General features: G+C 40.8%; 1 non-coding gene across 1 annotated transcript; it reads left to right on the top strand.

The window, feature by feature from the left end:
- Nucleotides 1-2,222: 2,222 nt before the first annotated feature.
- Nucleotides 2,223-2,330, top strand: LOC148570270 (small nucleolar RNA R71). The gene has a single exon (XR_015908910.1). It is a non-coding gene; the product is annotated as a small nucleolar RNA R71 (small nucleolar RNA).
- The last annotated feature ends 2,566 nt before the right edge of the window (nt 2,331-4,896 follow it).

Genomic DNA, 4,896 nt, shown 5'->3' with positions numbered 1-4,896 from the left:
GGGGAAGAGTGTTATGAAAAGGTGTGAAAAGGAGAAAAGAAGAGGTGGGGTAGGTGGAAATTCTGTGGGGTCCACAGATCCTGAGGAGTCAAGGACTTAGCATCCCTGCTTTATTTAGGCGTGCAAAACGCCCTTAGAATGCAATTCTGGCGTTAAACGCCAGATTGCTGCTTGTTTATGGCATTTAACGCCAGCTTTTCTCCCTTTATTGGCGTTTAACGCCAACTTGATGCTCTGTTCTGGCGTTAAACGCCAGTCTGGTGCCTATTTCTGGTGTTAAACGCACAGAATGGTGCCAGACTGGGCGTTTAACACCCATTCTGCTACTTTTACTGGCGTTTAAATGCCAGTAAGCTCTTCCTCCAGGGTGAGCTATTTTTAATGCTATTTTTCATTCTATTTTTGATTTTTCAGTTGTTTTTGTGACTTCACATGATCATCAACCTAAAGAAAACATAAAATAGCCATAGAAAATAAATAGATATAATTAAATAACATTGGATTGCCTCCCAATAAGCGCTTCTTTAATGTCAATAGCTTGACAGTGAGCTCTCATGGAGCCTCACAGATAATCAGAGCAGGATTGGAGCCTCTCAACACCAAACTTAGAGTTTGGTTGTGGCCTCTCAACACCAAACTTAGAGTTTAAATGTGGGGGGTTTTGTTTGACTCTGTATTGAGAGAAGCTTTTCATGCTTCCTCTCCATGGTTACAGAAGGAGAACCTTGAGTCTTGAATACAAGGTAGTCCTCATTCAACTGAAGGACTAAATCTCCTCTGTCAATATCAATCACAGCTTTTGCTGTGGCTAGGAAGGGTCTGCCAGGGATGATGGATTCATCCTCATCCTTCCCAGTGTCTAGGATTATGGAATCAGTAGGGATGTAAAGGCCTTTAACCTTCACTAGCACGTCCTCTACTAGTCTATAAGCCTGTTTCATTGATTTGTCTGCCATCTCTAGGGAGATTCTTGCAGCTTGTACCTCAAAAATTTCCAGTTTCTCCATTACAGAGAGTGGCATGAGGTTTATCCCTGACCCCAGGTCACACAGAGCCTTCTCAAAGGTAATGGTGCCTATGGTACAAGGTATGAAGAATTTTCTGGGATTCGGTTTCTTCTGAGGTAATGTCTGCCTCATTAATGTATTCAGTTCATTAGTGAACAAGGGGGGTTCATTCTCCCAAGTCTCATTACCAAATAACTTGGCATTCATCTTCATGATTACTCCTAGATACTTAGCAACTTACTCTTCAGTGATGTCTTCATCCTCTTCAGAGGAAGAATATTCATCAGAGCTCATGAATGGCAGAAGGAAGTTCAATGGAATCTCTATGGTCTCTGTATGAGCCTCAGATTCCTTTGGTTCCTCAAAGGGAAACTCCTTTCTGTCCAGAGGACGTCCCATGAGACTTTTCTCACTGGAACTCATGTCCTCCTCTCTCTCTCCAGGTTCGGCCATGTTGGTCATGGTTATGGCCTTGCACTCTCTCTTGGGATTTTCTTCTGTATTGCTTGGGAGAGTACTGGGAGGAGTTTCAGAAATCTTCTTACTCAGCTGACCCACCTGTGCCTCCAAATTTCTAATGGAGGACCTTGTTTTATTCATGAAACTTAGTGTGGTCTTGGATAGATCAGAGACTATGGTTGCCAGGCCAGAATGGCTCTGTTCAGAATTCTCTGTCTGTTGCTGAGAAGATGATGGAAAAGGCTTGCTATTGCTAAACCTATTTCTTCCACCATTATTGTTGAAGCCTTGTTGAGGCTTCTGTTGATCCTTCTATGAGAAATTTGGATGATTTCTCCATGAAGGATTATAGGTATTTCCATAGGATTCTCCTATGTAATTTACCTCTGCCATTGCAGGGTTCTCAGGATCATAAGCTTCTTCTTCAGAAGATGCTTCTTTAGTACTGTTGGATGCAGCTTGCAATCCATTCAGACTCTGAGAAATCATATTGACTTGCTGAGTCAATATTTTGTTCTGAACCAATATGGCATTCAGAGTATCAATTTCAAGAACTCCCTTCTTTTGAGGCGTCCCATTGTTCACAGGACTCCTCTTAGAGGTGTATATGAACTGGTTATTTGCAACCATTTCAATGAGTTCCTAAGCTTCTGCAGGAGTTTTCAGATGAAAAGATCCTCCTGCAGAATGGTCCAATGACATTTTTGACAACTCAGACAGACCATCATAGAGTATACATATGATGCTCCATTCTGGAAGCATGTCAGTAGGACACTTTTTGATCAGTTGCTTATATCTTTCCCAAGCTTCATAGAGGGACTCTCCTTCCTTCTGTCTGAAGGTTTGGATTTCCACTCTAAGCTTGCTCATCTTTTAAGGTGGAAAGAATTTGGCCAGGAAAGCACTGACCAGCTTATCCCAAGAGTTCAGGCTTTTCTTAGGTTGTGAATCCAACCATGTTCTAGCTTTGTCTCTTACAGCAAAAGGGAAAAGCATAAGCCTGTAGATCTCGTTATCAACTCCATTGGTCTTGACAGTGTCACAGATTTGCAAGAATTCAGATAAAAACTAATGAGGATCTTTCATTAGAAGTCCATGAAACTTGCAGTTCTACTGCATTAGAGAAACTAATTGAGACTTAAGCTCAAAGTTGTTTGCTCCAATGGTAGGAATTGAGATGCTTCTTCCATAGAAGTTGGAAGAGGGTGCAATAAAGTCACCAAGCATCTTCCTTGCATCTCCACCATTGTTATTAGGTTTGGCCATGTCTCCTTCTTTTTCGAAAATTTCTGTCAGGTCCTCTCCAGAGGGTTGTGCCTTAGCTTCTGATGAGCGGATAATTTATACGCTTTTTGACATTGTTTTTAGTATGTTTTTAGTAGGATCTAGTTACTTTTAGGGATATTTTCATTAGTTTTTATGTTAAATTCACATTTCTAGACTTTACTATGAGTTTGTGTGTTTTTCTATGATTTCAGGTATTTTCTGGCTGAAATTGAGGGACTTGAGCAAAAATCAGATTCAGAGGTTGAAGAAGGACTGCTGATGCTGTTGGATTCTGACCTCCCTGCACTCAAAGTGGATTTTCTGGAGCTACAGAACTCAAAATGGCGCGCTTTCAATTGCGTTGGAAAGTAGACATCCAGGGCTTTCCAGCAATATATAATAGTCCATACTTTACTCGATAATAGATGACGTAAAGTGGCGTTCAACGCCAGATCTCTGCCCGATTCTGGAGTTCAGCGCCAGAAATGGATCAAGAACCAGAGTTGAACGCCAGAAATGGATCAAAACCTAGCGTTCAACTCCACAAATGGCCACTGCACGTGTAACATTCATGCTCATCCCAAGCACACACCAAGTGGGCCCCGGAAGTGGATTTATGCATCAATTACTTACTTCTGTAAACCCTAGTAGCTAGTTTATTATAAATAGGACTTCTTACTATTGTATTATACATCTTTTGATCATTTTTAGATCTCTAGACCTCCATGGGAGGCTGGCCATTCGGCCATGCTTACCCTCTATTCACTTATGTATTTTTAACGGTAGAGTTTCTACACTCCATAGATTAAGGTGTGGAGCTCTGCTGTTCCTCAAAGATTAATGCAAAGTACTACTGTTTTCTATTCAATTCATCTTATTCCGCTTCTAAGATATTCATTCGCACTTCAACCTGAATGTGATGAACGTGACAATCATCATCATTCCCTATGAACGCGTGCCTGACAACCACTTCCGTTCTACATTAGATTGAATGAGTATCTCTTAGATCTCTTAATCAGAATCTTCATGGTGTAAGCTAGAATGATGGCGGCATTCAAGAGAATCCGGAAAGTCTAAACCTTGTCTGTGGTATTCCGAGTAGGATTCAATGATTGAATGACTGTGACGAGCTTCAAACTCGTGATTGCTGGGCGTAGTGACAGACGCAAAAGGATAGTAAATCCTATTCCAGCATGATCGAGAACCGATAGATGAATAGTCGTGCCGTGACAGGGTGCGTTGACCACTTTCACTGAGAGGATATGATGTAACCATTGACAAGGGTAATGCTTCCAAACGATTAGTCGTGCCGTGACAGGGCATTTGGATCATTTTCCCGAGAGAAGACCGAAAGTAGCCATTGACAATGGTGATGCATTACATAAAGCCAGCCATAGAAGGGAGTAAGACTAATTGGATGAAGATAGCAGGAAAGCAAAGGTTCAGAGGAATGAAAGCATCTCTATTCGCTTATCTGAAATTCTCACCAATGATTTACATAAGTATTTCTATCCCTATTTTATTAATTAATTTCGAAAACCCCATTACTATTTTATATCCGCCTGACTGAGATTTACAAGGTGACCATAGCTTGCTTCATACCAACAATCTCCGTGGGATTCGACCCTTACTCACGTAAGGTATTACTTGGACGACCCAGTGCACTTGCTGGTTAGTTGTGCGAAGTTGTGAACCATGGTATTGGCATCATGTTTTTGGCGCCATTACCAGGGAAAGAAAGAGCGATGAATTTTACATAATCAAAGTGTAATCACAATTTCTGCGCACCAAGTTTTTGGCGCTGTTGCCGGGGATTGTTCGAGTTTGGACAACTGACGGTTCATCTTGTTGCTCAGATTAGGTAATTTTCTTCTTATTTTGTTCTCAAAAAGTTTTCAAAAATCTTTCAAAAATTTTTCTTTTGTTTTCGAAAAAAAATGTGTTTTCAAAAAAAATTATTTTTCTTCAGAATTTTTAAGAATGAATTCTAGTGTTTCATGAAGCATGTTGAAGCCTAGCTGGCTGTAAAGCCACGACTGTAGGGCATGTTAGGCGTGTCATGTCTGGATTACATACTAAAGCTTGGCTGGCTATTAAGCCATGCCTGACCCTTTGATTGGAGCTTTAGAGTATAAGATTCCTGGAATTCATATTAAAAATTTTG

The sequence above is a fragment of the Arachis ipaensis genome, chromosome B3, assembly GCF_059453495.1.
Source record: "Arachis ipaensis isolate K30076 ecotype BB chromosome B3, ASM5945349v1, whole genome shotgun sequence".
NCBI classification, from domain to species: Eukaryota; Viridiplantae; Streptophyta; class Magnoliopsida; order Fabales; family Fabaceae; genus Arachis; species Arachis ipaensis.
Note: the sequence above shows the minus strand (reverse complement) of the source record. Positions and strands in the feature narration are given on the sequence as shown.